The following is a 17157-nucleotide window of genomic DNA, read 5'->3' as shown; positions in this document are numbered from 1 at the left end:
AGAGAGAGAATCCAAAGCAGGCTCCATGCTCAGCGCGGAACCCAATGCGAGGCTCCATCTCCCGACTTTGAGATCGTGACTGGAGCCGAGATCAAGAATTAGATGCTTAACTGACTGAGCCACTCGGGTGCCCCTAATTGTCACCATTTAAAATGCAATTTTTTGGGCACCGGGGTGGCTCAGTCATCTAAGCATCTGACTTCAGCTCAGGTCATGATCTCATGGTTGGTGAGTTCGAGCCCCACGTCAGGCTCTGTGCTGACAGCTCAGAGCCTGGAGCCTGCTTCAGATTCTGTGTCTCCCTCTCTCTCTGCTCCTCTGTCTCTCTCTATCTCTCAAAAATAAATAAACATTAAAAAAATTTAAATCCAATTTCTGAAAACTAAACTGATGGGTTTGAGAGATTACTCAGCAGTGAAAGAATGCGTCCATGGCAGGTGCCTGTGATGGTGGCTCTCACCTTCCCGCATCCTTTCCGTGCCTCCATCAGCCAGGCCTTTCCTGCTTCCAAAGGACCTCTTACAGAGCAGATTCAATGTCACACATCTGTCCCCTACTAAAAAATTTTTTTAATGTTTATTTATTTTTGAGAGAGAGAGAGAAACAGAGCATGAGCAAGAGAAGGACAGAGAGGGAGACACAGAATCTGAAGCAGGCTCCAGGCTCTGAGCTGTCAGAACAGAGCCCAATGCGAGGTCCGAACTCACAAACCAAAGGATCATGACCTGAGCTGAAGCCGGATGCTTCACAGACTGAGCCACGCAGGCACCCCTGCCATCTACCAGTTTTTAGAGCAACAATACTTGTCCCCTAAGCCTCCCTCTCTGCATTACTCTCTTCTCTGAGGAGACATCCATACTAGGAGCCACCGTGGATGAAACATTTGTTCTGTGAAAGGTTTTGCAACTTGCGGTCTTGGCTAGTGCTCACCACCACCGATGAAGGTTGCCCTCATTTGCTGCATTAAAGATGGGGGAAACTGAGGCTTGTAGACATGAAATACCTTGTCAAGAAGCCACGTGTTACATTTGCTGAGCTCTGTCTGGTTCCAAAGGGTGTGCTCTTAACCTGGAGTTCAGAGCACTGGTGTGGATACCCTTCATTTGTCAGGACACTGATGAGAGGAAAAGCAAATCCGTTCATTAAACAGGACCAGGAACAAGGACACTTAGCATGGAGTCCTGGCTCTCCACCAGGAGAACAAGTCGAATAATGATGTTTTTATTACAGCTAGTGGTTATCTGGTACTCACTGTGCCTCACAGGCTGTTCAAGTGTTTTGCAGGGATTACCACACTCATTTACACAGCAGCCCGTGAGCTAGGTGTTGGTGCCAGGCTTCTTCCCCAGATCAGGAAACTGAAGTGCACAAATGCAAAGTATGTTCCCAAGGCCAAGGGCAACACCCAGTCACTGCCAATGTCTCTTTTTCCTCATTTTTCCGCAGAAGAGGTTTCGCTAGGTAATTTCTCAAATGCTGTTCAGGTCTTTTGAGTGTGCTGACTTGTCGTTTGCTTCGTTATATCATACTGTTGTTTGCTTCCTTGAATTAACATGTCTTTTCAGATTGTTTGTGTTGAGAGACACTTTACAAAGAACTGAGGATAGATCTCACTACCCTGGCACAGTGTCTGAAAGCAGGTAGGTGCAGTTAACATGAGCTCATTATTGGAAATGGGTAGTGATAGATATGAACAGCAAGTGAAGGAAAGACAGCCCAAATTTCAAGTTCATCCCTGGTATCTATTTCTCTATTTTAATTGAAGCTGTTAATACATATATACTTAGACAGGATCAAATTTTATTTTCCTTTTTTTTTTTCTTAACTTTCTTGCCATTGGAGGATGGCATTTACAGAAAGTAAAATGGAAAAAAAAAAAAAAGACCAAAAGAGAAGAGAAGAAACAGGAGCAAAGGTGTGGCTTTTTTCTTAAATTTCTTTTCTTTTTCTCCGTGTAGTTCTTTCTTTTTGGGGGGTGGGTATGAAGAAAGGGGTAAAAGAGGTGCTAAGTGAAGGAGAAATTGATCTGAGATTGTCAAAAGCGTGACGCCAGCTGGGGAGGAAAGTGTGGAGGGCACAGGGGTGTGGCGGAGGCGGTGCTGGCCAACCGTGGCTTCCTGCAGCCTTGGTTTTAGTGTGACTTCCACTTCCTGTACAGTCGTGTTTGGTGAAAACTGAGTGCGTTCAATTCCTCCACTTGCTTTGTTATTTGTTTGTTTGAGTTTCCATTTTTTCTATGTAGACACTGGTAGAAGAAGAAAAGAAAACGAAAACAAGACATAGAAGTTTTTTTCTGGGCACATGCAAAATTGGTCTCTTGGTAAGTCTTCAACCACAGTCAACAAAATATTTTATGTTCATCAAGATTTTTAATTATGTACGCTGACTTATAATCTGCTTTATTATTTTTATTATTATTATTATTGGTCTTATGTGTGCATCTCTTAGACTTTCTAGAATTTTTTTGAAGTCTGGGAATTCACTGTGTTGAGAACCCTTTCAATTTAAGATGTTTTATTTGATTGATTTTCACAATCCCCAAATTTTCCTTATAGAATATTATTTGAAGATTTCTTTGGAATATTTTACCAAAGTTTTGATTTCCCAGTGACCATTTTTAACAGATGCTGGAGGAGAAAGGCAGAAAATAATGAGTATACCTACCAACTATAAGGGTTGGTATTCTGGGCCTGATTAAAAAAAACAAACTGAAAGGAGTTTAAATAGAAATTAAATGATGGGCAATGGATCAGACAGTCATTAAGTTGACCTGACAAACTTCACTGGTGTTGGAATCTGTGTTTACCATTGACCTTATTAAAAATAGCAGACTTTAGTCATATGAAGGGCATCAAACCAGCTTGACCAATTTTTCCCCCTCACATCCCAGCTCCCATATTTGCCACCTGCTTGACCCAGGGTTAGTATTAAATGCCTGTCATGCCAGAGAGCTGTTATTGCAGTGAAAACAGCCCTAGCGTGGCTTCCCCATGGAACTAATGGCCCCACGGAGGCTGCTGTAATTGGTGTGTCTAGGGCACAGGAGCTCATTAATGAAAATTATCCTGTAAATGGCTCAACTATGATGGAGTTTTAGCCCTTGCCTGAAGGCTTTAAGAACTTTCAATTCTTTTCAAGGTTTATTCGGGATGCTTTTTTGTGCGTGCTCCTCCCATGAAACTGCCACAGTGCTGCTTCTGCAGCCGCTGGCTCTCAGGAGATGGCTGAGCCACCCGCACAGCTGACACCTGCTTGCACTTATCCCTGCAACCCATCTGGGTCCTGGTGGTGTGGTGGGGAGGCTCTTCTTTCCTTAACGTGAAGAGAGTAGACTAGGTACTCTCTAAGAGTACAGGTACTTCTTAATCCCATACAACACTGATAGATAGGATGCAATTTTTGACAGCATTTAGTGAAGATTTGGGGATAATATAAAAGAAATAAATGGAGAGGGTAGGTAAGAATTGCTACTACAACCTCTCCTCTCAGGGTCCAGGACTGTCTCTGTGGGGCCCCTTTCTGCCTGGCTCCTGGTCTGCTTCTGTGGGGCAGCGGCCAAGCCATGGCCACCCTGAGCATGTGTATGGTCACAGGGCACCACCCACATCACTGTCTAGGCATGAAGCATCCATTCTCTCTGTTGCTGGAAGGTCGGCTGCCAAGTGAGTTCTTATCCAGTCCTTGCCCCAGGGCATAATTTTCACACTCCACTCAGCATCAGAATTACCTGGAGGCTTGTTAAACCACAGGTTGCTGGGCCCCCTTCCCAACATTGCAGAGTCAGAAAGTCTGGGGTGGGACCCAAGAATTTATATTTCCAGCAAGTTCCCAGATGATGTTGATGCTGCTAGTGTAGGGAACACAGACTACCTGGCACGAAAAAGAGCTAGCTTGCCCAAGGTCCTGCCCTTCCCTGGGGCAGCCCACATCTAATGAGTGGGTCAGCCAGGGGTATATGGCCTGATCCCTTCTTCACAATTTGGAACAACATTGAAAGACATTCCATCTGGCTCCAGTGTAGGTTACAAGGTCAGCTGGGGTCTTCATTGTGATAGTTGCAAGTCCACTTTTCCTTCTGCTCATCCTTCTCCCTTTATACTGTCATGGGTGCTCATGTGAGAGCCCTTCTCGATAAACTGCCTGCGTGCCAATCTGCATCTCAGAGCTGGCATGCAGAGTGGGGTGGAGGACCAGCCTGTCAATGTGTGTCTGCAACTTGAGAACCTGGCCCAGGGAGAGAGACAGTTTTTCCTCCCCACCACCAATTTAAGGCCCTCCACCCCAACCATGACTTCTGTGCCAGGACTGGCTTCTCAAGGTGGCTGACAGTGGGATCGTCTTCTCTTTGTCCTCAAAAGGCAATTCCTAGAGAACATAGCACTTCAACGCAATTTCATCCTAGGCTGGTAAGTCTTAAGTAACGCAGAGAAGAGGGCATCAGTAGACCAATCCAAGACATGGTTACAGTCTTCCTTGTAAAGAAGAGAAGGTAGTGGACATTGTTGCTACAGGTGTTTCTTGCATCCAGCTACTTTGCATGTCTCCTGAGAATAGTTTATTGAAACTCTACAAGAACAAGTAGCCCTCCAATTTTATACAAAACCAATAAAATTTCTTCCTTCACCTCCAAATTGAGAAATTCTTGAAGGTTCATAAAATTAAAGGCAATCCCAGGACATCAGAGCAAAGACATTTTGTGAACTTGGGTTTTCACCTCTTGTTAGTCTGAAAATACCTATGTGTAGATTTTGAGTTATTAGTATCTTGGATTTAGTTTATCTAGATTAAAAAAACAACAACAGCAAAGATCTTGGGTTCAGTCTCAAAAAGGACACCTCAGATATGTTGTGTTTGCTGTAAAAATGTTGATTTTAATCTCATTACAGAGGGTTCTCTTGGGAAATTTCCTCTGACAGCTTATTATTATGAATAGCTCTGAGTCCTGGGAGCAGCTGCTCTGGTCTCATCTCATGAACTTTGCAGACTGAAGTGCTCTGAGGCACAGCAGCAAAAACACATGAAATCGGTTAGGAAAAAACAGTTAAGACCATGGACCCCTAATGCTAATTTGGGTTCCAGGCAGGTTGGATTTGGGGGACAGCCATACCTGCAACCTGCAGGGGTGAGTGAAGAAGGCTTGGCAGGTGGAGAATTCCAATCCTTCTAACCCTCTTGGGTGTAAATGGAGGGTCTATGAGTTGGCAGGGACAATGTCCTCCTGGAGGAGGGTGCACCCTGGGAGCGGGGTGGGGTTCCCTTTCCCGAGGGTACATTAGGATAGGTCAGTGTGGATCAAGGTGAAGGTTTCACATAGAACCCAGTAGCCCTGGAGGAAATTGCTTAGGACAGCATGTCTTCCAAGCCTCATGTTCTCTTTAAAGAAGAGTGAGAGTCTCAACTTCTTAATATGTACCTGGCTGTTTCACTGATGATCCAGATAGCCTCATTTATAACCACCCATCCTGGCACACTAGCCTCTCTGGGTGCATAGGGTTCAGCAGGGATGGGGGACTGTCTTATTGGCCCTGTGACTTTTTCTGGTAACTCCCACTCATCCCAATCAGGGAGGATAGTGGGCTTTCAGAGTATCTGCCACCCATACTCACCACTTTTTCAAGGCTTACAGACCGCAGGCACTGGGGAGAGCTCCTAAGAGGAAAGTGGGCTCCAACAGACACCTCTCTTTTCCTAGTAGTCTCCTGAGTGGACCTGATAAAAGGGAAATTGGTTAGAATTGAACCTGGGCCATTCATCTCCAGGGCAAGGGTTCAAGACTGGGGAGCAGCGGAGGTCCTGGATGTTTTAAGACGGAGCTCAACCTGACGCAAAGATGGTTACCTATGTGTATTATCTGAAGGCGACTGGAAAAATCAATGCCTCATATTCCCTACCCCGACAAACTGGTGTGCAATCTTTCTCTCCATTTCTCTTTTTCATACTCTCTTTCTCTTTTTCCATTGTTAAGGCACAGAGACAGTATGGCATAAGGATTAAGGATGAAGTTTCTAACTCAGGAAGCCTGTGTTTGATTTTTACTTTACCACTAAACCTGTGCGAACTTGGACAAATTATGTAACTTCTCTGTGTCCCGATGTATTCATCTGTATATGGGGTTAATAATTATACCTATGTTTGGTAGAGATAGTGCTATGTGTGCATCAAAACCCACCAAAACTTCCTATTCTTTTCTCTAGGGCACACAGGAAACTTATCTCCTAGTCCACTTAGAAAGAGGCAGGGCCAGGTGATTGGACCATGAGGTGGAGTACAAGTGACAATAAGTTACTTTGGGTTGACACAGTGAACAGCTCCTTTCCAATTCTCTGTTCCTCTATTTCTCTGCTGCAGCCACTAAAGAGATAATGAGGTATAAGAACATACTGGATCACTGAGTCTCCACATGGACAGCAGTTGCTCTGGTATGTTGCCTGATGTGCAGAAGATATGTGTGAAAAAGAAATGAGTTCTTGTTATATTAAACAAGTGAGATTGGGGGTTGCTTGTTATTGCAGCAGAGACTACTCTATACTGACTAATACATTACCTCACAGTGTTATTGTTTAGTCTCTGCTTTTGTGGCATGGTGCCTCTCCTATTTTAGAATTTGCTTTACTGTTATAATACCTTTAGATGTCCAGCTTCTCCACGGGGCTGTGATTTGCTGGAGGATAGAAACTATATGTGACTACTTAGGTAGCTCCCTTCAGTCTGGCAGGAAGCCTGGTGTAATTGTAAGCTCAAAAAAAAAATGCTGATTGGATAAACAAAAGTCTTCCTCCCATAAAAGGGACATTAAAGCTTTAGTCCTGAACATCTGAATAGGAAATGAATCAGTCTGTCCTTCCTTCTCCCTTATTCCCATCTTGTTCTTCTCTTTACACACTCATGAGTGTCTTTTATGTGTCAGGCATTGTATTAGATTTGGGAGACAGGTAGCCAAAGACATGGTATCTACTTTTCAGAAGCTGATAGTCTAGTGGGGAAGACAAATAAGCAAACAGACAATGAAAGAGGATGTGGTCTGAAGCAGGCAGGGCTCTGTAGGAGCAGGTGGGGAAGGACACACAATATCCAGGCTGAAGGAGCTGAGGTGTCCAAGCAGGGTTAATGATGAAGCAAAACCAAGAAAAGGCTCAAGGGGTGAAGTACATGTAGCCCAGTGAGAAGAGCATGATCCGCTATTCTGGCCATGGGGAACAGCATGTGAAAAGGCACCAGGCAAAAGCAAAGGGTGTTTTTGAGATTGCAAATGTTTGGAAATCGTTGTTACACTGATATATGTAAGAGAAAGGAGTAAAACTGGGAAGTTACTCCTGAGCAGCTTCCGCTGTCATGGTAGGGAGTTGGCCTTTTATCCCACAGATGAAGATTCTCAGCAGGCAAGGTGCCTTACCTGATCTGTGTGTCAGAAAGTTCCTTTGTCAATAGAGGAGAGGAGACTCGCCATGAGCAGCCACAAGAGTGCCGTGGGGGGAACTGAAGCAGAGGTGGGAACTGAAGCAGAGGTGGGAACAAGAAGAGAAGCATTGATTTGAGAGACGTCAGGGGAGGGGATTCACAGATCATGGAGAAGACAGAGGGAAAGGCGGAATCTTAGGTGATTGCCAGGATTCTCACTCCAGCAGTTGGGTAATTCCCGGCACCATGACTGATGTGGGAAATACAGAGACCCAGTGGATGTAGATGTGTGGTCTCTGTGTATTTGGGGATACTGTGTACTTGTGATAATAAGAGTTCTGTTTCAGGGTTTTAACACGAGATCCAGAGGAGCATGACGACAGGAGGAAACTGGAGATGTGTGCCATGCGCTGGAGGGTGGGGTGGGCGACCGAGGCAGAAAGCCCCAAAGGCGAGCAGCGCATCTTGCCTAGAGTTGACTATGTTCTCGTGGGTATTCCTTGCAAACAGAAGTTCTGTTCTTTTTAAAAACTGTGCCCTTTTGGGAATGCCTTCCCTAAATCTCCATAAAGAAGTCTCATTTGTATAAATACATTATTTTCGAAAGCTTGTCTGCTAAATGCATTTTAGAGTGAATCAATTTTTTTCTTCTTACTCCAAAAGCAGGGAAGAAGAAATGAAGTTGTGTTCATTACTTTTTCCAGTCAGTGGCTTTTCACACACTTGTGAAAACCATACATTGTGGAACAACTTTTCCAGACAGGGACAATTAACTAAAATCAAATACTCTAATACTCTGACTAACCTGAGATTTGTATTTTAGCTCTTAAGAAGAAGATTATAAATATTAAAGTTAATATTTAGCTTCCAGGATTGAAAGAACTCCAGCATAAATTTTTATGTGTGTGAATAACCACCCCATTTATTTATTTCTTAGCCCTGGGTTTTACTAGGGGGTTTTAAAACCGCCATATGCCTTTTGCTCTGGGTGAAAGGGAATATGTCAAATTCAGAACACACGTGACATGTGGATTGCCTTTACTGTGAGTGATTACTGTCTGGTTACACATTTATTATACCTCAAACTGCAGAAACCTGCACGGTTCACGGCTAGCACTTAACTCTGACTTAAGAGACCTTGGTAACTTTTGTTCCTCCTGTTATCGATTTGGGCCTCAAGTCAGTGCTCAGCTCAACATTTGACATGGTTTGCTTCTCTTTCCATTTTCCCCTCTTGCCCCAGCCATTAGTAAGCTCACATCTTTGACCTTCTGTGTAGTCCCCCTTAAATGATTGTGAAAAAGTACCTATCTGCTGACTCACTTTTAAGTTGGCGTCTAAAATATTTCATAAAAAGCATAAGTAGTTATAAAAGATGTAAACTCCAGCTTATTATAAACAAGGGCATTGAAAAAGAAGCCTATTATAACTCTCTTTAAATAAATCTAGTAGAACCTAAAAATGCAGCTGTTTGATAGCTAACAACATTTATTAAAAAATATGTGACCAAGTTCTTTAGAAGTTGGAAATTTTATTATTAAAATCATTTTAATAATAAAATTATCATTATTTAAATTATTATTTAAAAATATTTCATATTTTATCTCATTTTCTTCCCCAAACATTAGCCTAGTGTATTCTTTTGCTGGGAAGTTTCTTACTCGTAACCTTCTCATATTTCACTTACCAAATACACGAATATCAAATCAAAGTCTAAAAATACTTCTTCCTTACTTCAATTTCTACAATTTGCTTTCTTCAATAGCTATCAATATGGTTATTATTAGTAAGCAGTTTATGAAAACAACATATGTTTTTATAATTATTAACTAATTATAAATAATTATATAATTATAATATATTATAAATATATTATGATATAAATAATTATTTAAAAACTTGGAAAGTAAATATACATTGGAGCCATGTGTCCTTTTTTTTAATTTTTAAAGAGATAGAGAAAGAGCACAAATGAGGGAGGGGGGTAGAGGGAGAAAGAGAGAAAATCTCAAGCAGACTCTATGCTCAGCTTGGAGCCGGATGTGGGGCTTGGATAACCCTGATATTATGAGCTGAGGCAAAATCAAGAGTTGGATGCTCACTGACTGAGCCACCGAGGTACCCCAGAACCACATCTTCTAATGAGACAGGTGGGAAGGAAATGGGTTTGGGACCTTGATTAACAACTAGCTTCCTCCACCCCTGTGTGTTAGGCGTGGTATTTTTAAAAAATTTTTTAAAGCTTTATTTTTTTTAATTTTTGATACAGAGAGAGACAGAGCATGAGAGGGGGAAGGGCAGAGAGAGAGGGAGACACAGAACCGGAAGCAGGCTCCAGGCTCTGAGCTGTCAGCACAGAGCCTAACGTGGGGCTTGAACCCAGAACTTGAGATCATAACCTGAGCCAAAGTCGGAGGCTTAACCGACTGAGCCACCCAGGTGCCCCAGGCGTGGTATTTTCATGTGCTAGGGCAACACACGTCTAGTAGGATGTGAAGTAGGAAAAGGCATGTGCCAACTTAGTAAAATGAGGGAAGAGTTAAGTGCGAAAGGAAAGAGGAGAACCAGGAAAATGCAGGCTCGCTCCTGGAGAGTTTTAGGAAAGGACACGTGTGGGAGTTGAGAATCTGGAAATGGATTCACTCTAACTGTCCCCATGTAACCCCAGGCTGCACAGATCCAGTTCTGAGATTCTTGCCCTAAAGAACTGTCGTACCATGGCCTGTAGGTAGCATCCCTTTTGCCATTAATCCTCCAGGAAAATCTGGTTTGAAAGGCATAGTTTCAAACTGTTTGGGCTGTGCTGAACGTTCAGGTTTGGTGAACCTGGGAAGCTCTTTCCTAAAAATTAATTTACAAGTGCATTTTCTATTGAACAATCATATGTATGCAGTGACTCTCTGTGATTATTTGTTGAATGAATGCCTATTTTTGCATCAGGTACCCCAACAGACTTCCGGATGGGGCCCTGGGCAGGGGCAGGGATGGAGACAGGCACCGAGCATTTTCTCATCACGCTGGACTCAGTGCAGCAAAAGTATTTGCTGGATGAGTTTCCCGGGAAAATTAAATCAGTTTAACCTGGCATATTTTAAACTGTGTGAGTTTATGCCATCTACCGCCATTTCATTTCAAAGGAAAAGACAGGCAAATTATTATTGTTTTTCTTTTCTTTTCTTAATTGACATAATTAACATTCTATTAGTTTCAGGTGTACAATATAATGATTCAACATCCATGCATTATTCATTGCTCATCAAGAATAAGTATATTCTTTCCTAAAAATTTTTTTTAACATTTACTTATTTTTGAGAGAGAGAGAGAGAGAAACAGAGAATGAGTGGGGGAGGGACAGAGAGATAGGGTAAGAGAGAATGTGAAGCAGGCTCCAGGCTCTGAGCTGTCAGCACAGAGCCCTGATGTGGGGCTGGAACTCACGGACTGCAAGGTTATGACCTGAGCCAAGGGTGGGTGCTAACTGACTGAGCCACCCAGGCGCCCCAAGATAAGTGTATTCTTAATCCCTTTTATCTATTTCACCAGTTCCCCCCCACCCCCCAATTCCCTCTGGCAACCACAGGTTTATTCTCTGTATTTAAGAGTCTGACTTTTGTTTCTCTTTCTTTCTGTTTGTTTGGTTTCTTAAACTGCACATGAGTGAAATCATATGGTGTTTCTCTTTCTCTGACTCACTTACTTCACTTATTATAGTACCCTCTAATTCCATCCATGTAGTTGTAAAGGATAGGATCTCATTTTTTAATGGCTTCATAATATTCTATTGTGTATATACACCACATCTTCCTTATCCATTCATCTATCGACGGACATTTGCATTCCTTCCATACCTTGGCTATTATAGATAATGCCACAATAAATATAGGGGTACATGTATCTTTTCGAATTAGTGTTTTGATTTTCTTTGTGTAAATACCCAGTAGTGGAATTACTGGGTCATATGGTAATTCTATTTTTAAATTTTTGAGGAACCTCCATGCTATTTTCCAGAGTGGCTGCACCAGCTTGCATTCCTACCAAGAGTCCATGACGGTTCCTTCTTCTCCACATCTTCACCAATACTTGTTACTTATTGAGTTTTTGATTTTAGCCATTTTGACAGATGTAACATATCTAGTTGTGCCTTTGATTTGCCAAATGTGAGATTATTAATACATTATTTAGGCTATTATCTAGGGCCACTGGCTCATAGTCAAATAAAGAATCATTTTGGATATAATTATTATAAGTCATAAAAAAGATTATGTATACACTGTAAAGACTTGACATATTAACGACTTGTAATCTATTATGTTTAAAAAAACTGCCCTTCCCTCCCTTTGTAATGAGGACAGTTTTTGTTTTTTATCCTGAGAATCTCATTGGCCTTGAGAGTAGTTAATATTAACTACTTGCCTGCCAGATATGAACCATTTGCATTTGCTATGGGAGCACTAAAAAGTTGGGATGTATTAGCCAACTTGCAATTTTCTAGTCACATGAAGGTTGTCCAGTCTGAAATGCAAACTTTGTTATCACCGTTGCTTTTCCACCCTTCAGAGTGAAAAAGCATTTTTCCAGCAGTTCTCTCTACTACTCAAGTTCACTCACCATAATCATGAATCAACAGAATGTGGTTTCAAGGTCAATTGATCCATCATCTAGGTTTTGGCATGAAAGTCTCTTTTCTCTCATTTCCTGGCAGAATCAAAGTGCTGGAAAGGATTCAGAAAGAGTGGAGGAGGGGGAGGAGAGCAAGAGAGAGACTGAAAGAGAGAGAGAGAGTGAGAGAGAGAGAGAGAGACTGAGAGAGAGATGATAGTGGCCTAAGACCTAAGTTGGGAATGTCAGTGTTTTCAACTAATGTACGCATTTTGGCTGTAGCTGTATTATATTTTCTTCCACTGGGAAACATTATCTTGAGGTAGAATTGTGTGGTTTGGCATATCCAATTTGTTACAAATCTGAAATTAAATGTACCCAATGTGTTTAGTTCCAACTTGGAATCCCCCAAAACGTTGAAAAATAGGAATGCCAAGTAGCTTGTAATAAGATTCAGAGGCATAATTAGATTTTGGCCTCTTCTATTCTTCTTTGGACTATGCTGGATGGGGAATATGAAAGTATTTTACCACTTTTGTTTTTTAATCTTTACAGTGTGAGTAATGGTTTCTCCAGGGTCTTGGTGGAATTCCTGCCACCTTGCTCATAGCCACAACCCAAAGGAAGAATACAATTTCTCTTGTCTGTCTGTATAAGCTTTTCACAGGCCCGAGTGCAATCTAGGGGGAACATGTCTAACTTGGGAGTTTGAAGCCAGGATTCTCAGTTCTGTCTCCAACAAGCTAGCTTACCTTGGACAAGTCACTTCATACCTCTGGTTCTCAACACCTTCATCTTTAAAATTGGATCTTACAGGATTACTAAGGTCCCATTAACTTTGGAGACTCTTTGGGGAAGAAGCTGGCAAACTATTTGGTTTGTTCTCAAAGGTGAAATAACTCCCTCTGAAATACACACGACCTTGATATCATTACAAATGCTCCTAACATGCTCTGTGCACCGCTGGAAGAAGAGAAAGTCCATGACTTGTAATGGACAATTGAGGCCCCAACATCTGGGGTATTAGTTTGCTAGGGCTGCTAATAACCAAGCACCACCAACTGGATGACTTAAACAACAGAAAATTATTATCTCACAGCTCTAGAAGTTGGAAGTCTGAGAGCAAAGTCTCAGTAGGGTTGTTTCCTTCTGAGGACTGTGAGAGAATCTGCTCCATGCCTCTCTCTCCTAGCTTCTGGTAGTTTGCTGGCAATCTTCAGTGTTCATTGGCTTGTAGAAGCATCACCCTCAATGGTATTCTCTCTCTCTCTCTCTCTCTCTCTCTCTCTCTCATTCTGTGCATGTATGTGTGTTGAAACTTTACCTTTTCATAAAGACACCAGTCATATTGGATTGGGATCCATCCACTGCAGTAAATCAGATCTTAATGAATATATCTATAATAATCCTACTTTCTAATAAAGCCACATTCTGAAGTACTGGACTCTAGGACTTTAACATATGAATTTGGTGATGATTGGGACACAATTTAACTCATTACAAGTGAAAACCTGAGGTCCTAGATATGACAAAAGGTTTGAATCACTGGGACTATACTTTGTGAGCAAGTTTGCAGTGGCTTCCATGGTTGGCTCAGGAGTGTTCTTTTGATCCATTAATCCCCCTTTGATTCATATGAGTCAGAGTTTGGGGTCTCCCCTTGCCCTTCTCCAACCAGATATCCTGCCACAAAGGACAAGAAGCTCAAGGCATCAACTTACTAGCTTGGCCAACTTCATGCCGTCCAACCCACTATCTCTGCCACCAGCAACTGCCAACTGAGCCTGAAATGCAAGATCTCCAACTTCAGAATCGACAGTGCCTCTCTGAACAGGTTTAAGTATAAAAAAATAAGAATGACACCCGTGTGCCTAGAATTTGAGAAGGGCAGAGAACAAGCCCCTCTTCTTAATGCTAAGCTCACATAGCTGGGGAGACCCTCAGGGTTGCATGTTTTCATAAAGTAACAATGTAATGAGGTATATGGACTCTTAACTAAAAACCTTAGCATTTTCCCCGACTCAAGAATAAAACCATAGTGTGTGCTTTCTGCCTTGAGATTTCCAGGTAATATTTCTGAGCTTTATTCTCAGTTCCATAACAGAGAAGCAGTGGCTTTCTTTTAGGCATCACACTTTACCTATTATACATATTTAGTGCATCAGTCATGCAAATGTCATGGCCTTCTCCTAAACATGCACACATAACCAAACTCTCGAGACCTGGTATGTGGTGTATTTCTTCAATTCTTACATTATTATAGAAAATGCATTCAAACAGATTTTAAGCACACTTTATTTATGTCTTGACTTGGATGTCATGACTTTACAGAGTTGATACACATGATTTTACTGTGGGAATGCCAACAAACACTGCAATCAGCCTATAACTTTTTGTTGAAGGCCACTGAGCATACAGAAAAGTGCACATATCGTAAGCTTAATGAATATTCACAATTGAACACATACACAAAACTGGAACCCAGAATCAGAATAGAATATGCCTTTGGGTCTTCTTCCAGCCACTCTTCCCAAAAAAATAACCATGATCCTACCTGTTTGTGCACGTTTTATCAATGGGATCATGATGTATACATTCTCTTTTATGTCTGTCTTCATTTGTTTAATAGTGTAGCTGGGAGCCTCACCCACGTTTTTGTGAAGAGTTGTACATTATTCTTTCTCATTGTTGTAGAGTATTCCATTTTGTGCATATAAAACAAGCATTCATCCATCCATTCTGCAGCTGTTGGGCACTTAGCTGTTTTTCAGTTTTCAGTTCCAACGAATAATGCTGCTGTTAAAGTTCAGGGGCATGTGTTTGAATGCAATTCACCAGTTCCTGTTGCTCATCCAAAGGTATGTGTGCGCTAGCTTTAGGAGATGTTACGGAATGGTTTTCCTGAAATTAACACTATTAACAGCACTGTGAGGGTGTCCCAGTCGCTCCACATTCTGGCCGATATTTAGCAATCTTTACTCAGATTTTCGTTGTCTTGGTGGTGCATAGTAGTAATTACTATTGTTTTAAAAACAATGTTTGTTAATCTGGTCGTTGAAAAGCTCCAGATTTTCCTTTATGATGTAGACTTTTTCTTTTCTTTTTTTTTAAACAAAGAAACAATGTTTGGACTTCATGGGGCCTACTAAGTACATAGTGTTACTGTGTGACATCTAAACTGATGAAGCTGGATTGAATGTGGGCCCCAGCGGACAGCTAGGTTCATATTAGTGGTGAACTAATGTTTCTTACATTATGGTCGCTGGATTTATACTTCTTCAGAATCACCCAGCACACGTGTCATAGCCCTTAGGGATTGCTTGTGAAGAGTGTCCGCAGACATTAAAGCTGTAGGTGCTGAGATTTGTACACGTCAGAGAATCAGACCCCTGGTGTCACCACCACCAGCTGGCTCTACCATGGTGTAGACCACTTCTTATAGCAGACCATGATAGGCCAAGCACTGATCCCAAGTGCACTCCTGTCCTTTCCTGATTGCTTGCAGGTCAAAACTGTAAACACCTTGAAAAGGCAAAAAAAAAAAAAAAAAAAAAAAAAAAGAAAAAGAAAAAAAAATGCTACCTCTGCCTGAGGCCATATGAAACAAAGAGTGGCAGTCTGGGAGGACCTGGAGGGCCACTGGTAAAGATATCTGGGCACAGGGAGACCAGGATGGGGTCTGCACCCCACTCTCCTCTGGCCAGGTTTCCTTCTGGAAATGTCCTGTGAGTTTCCCAGCTGTCATTTCATTTAAGTAGATTTCTCAAACATAAATAATTCCCTGGCTGGAAAGAAGCCACTTCTTGGGGCCTGTGAGCAGAGCGCTGGAAGATGCATCAGCACGGAGCTGCTCCCGAGCACCAGCAAGATCCTACTAATGGGGATGTGGAGTCACGAGGCTGCCCTTGGATTTCTTGGGCCAAACAAGGCCCTCCTTTTGCCTTATACCTTATACGTTGATGTGGGTATATTATTTTCTGGGGTCAGTTAAGTTACTTTCTCTTCATCTTGCAGGAAATCCCCAAAAACTTCATGGTAATTAGTTCTTGGCTCATTGCCTGACTGCCGGCCTCCACTGGGAATAACGCAAGTTTCATGAGCATAGGGATCTTGTGTCACTCAGTTCCTATCATGAAAGGAATGAATGAATGAATCTAGACTAATGAGTAGATAGGAAGCATATTGAAGAATGATATTGAGGCTATTACAGGATATTTTCTGTAACCTCAGGACCCAAGGGAGCTCACCTCAGCTGAGGAGAATACAATAAAGCCAAAGTTTTGTGGAAATGGGCACTGGATCGTTTGCTTCATTCTTTTTTAAAAATTTTTTTTTCATGTTTTTATTTTGAGAGACAGAGACAGAATGAACGGGGGAGGGGCAGAGAGAGAGGGAGACACAGAATCCGAAGCAGGCTCCAGGCTCTGAGCTGTCAGCACAGAGCCCACCACGGGGCTCGAACTCACAGAGTATGAGATCATGACCTGAGCCAAAGTCGGATGCTCAACCGACTGAGCCACCCAGGCACCCTTGTTTGCTCCTTTCTACAGTTGTAATAACCTCATGGTCCAGGTAATGGGGGAGAGAGGCTATTTGGAGAAGTTGAGTAGAGCATCTTTTTTCTTTGTTTTAGCCTATCTGTAATGCCTACCTTGACAGTTCTCTTTCAAATCCCCCCAGATTCTTCTCCACCATAGCATTTCTGGCCAAAAATAGAAAGATCGTTTTGTCAGACTAAGAAGCAGAGTGGTAAATTAGCAAACAAACTTGGTATCGAGTAAGATTGCCAAAGTTTAGGAAGAACTCCGATTATGAGCCACTCTCCCAGAAAATAAATTAAAAAAATTCCCCTCCGTATTTTAGTTACTAGAACAAAATGTATGATTAAAAAGTTTGTCCTTTGGTCCCACTTCCCATTTAGAAATGAAATATCTAGGAATTTAAATTGTGGGTGGAAAATTCCTTTTTTTAAAAAAAAAGAAAAGCAAAGTGGCTTTCCCTGGGGCTGAGTCTTAAAGTTCAATACATATGTTTGTTTGGGAGAATTCCCCCAGCCAAGATTCTTGTACCAGCAAGAGAGGTTGCAGGGAGAGTCCTTAGCACACCAGTCTCAACTACCCTGCTGAATTCCCTTTGACCTGGATGAATGACGTTGCCTCG

At 42.1% G+C, this 17157-nt stretch overlaps 1 long non-coding RNA gene across 1 annotated transcript; it reads left to right on the top strand.

Annotated features, from left to right (window-relative positions):
- Positions 1-2140: 2140 nt before the first annotated feature.
- Positions 2141-16366, top strand: LOC115304182. Its single transcript, XR_003914334.1, has 3 exons — positions 2141-2320; positions 6349-6419; positions 13676-16366. It is a non-coding gene; the product is annotated as an uncharacterized LOC115304182 (long non-coding RNA).
- Positions 16367-17157: the final 791 nt, after the last annotated feature.

This window comes from Suricata suricatta, chromosome 10 (genome assembly GCF_006229205.1).
Source record: "Suricata suricatta isolate VVHF042 chromosome 10, meerkat_22Aug2017_6uvM2_HiC, whole genome shotgun sequence".
Taxonomy (NCBI): Eukaryota; Metazoa; Chordata; class Mammalia; order Carnivora; family Herpestidae; genus Suricata; species Suricata suricatta.
Note: the sequence above shows the minus strand (reverse complement) of the source record. Positions and strands in the feature narration are given on the sequence as shown.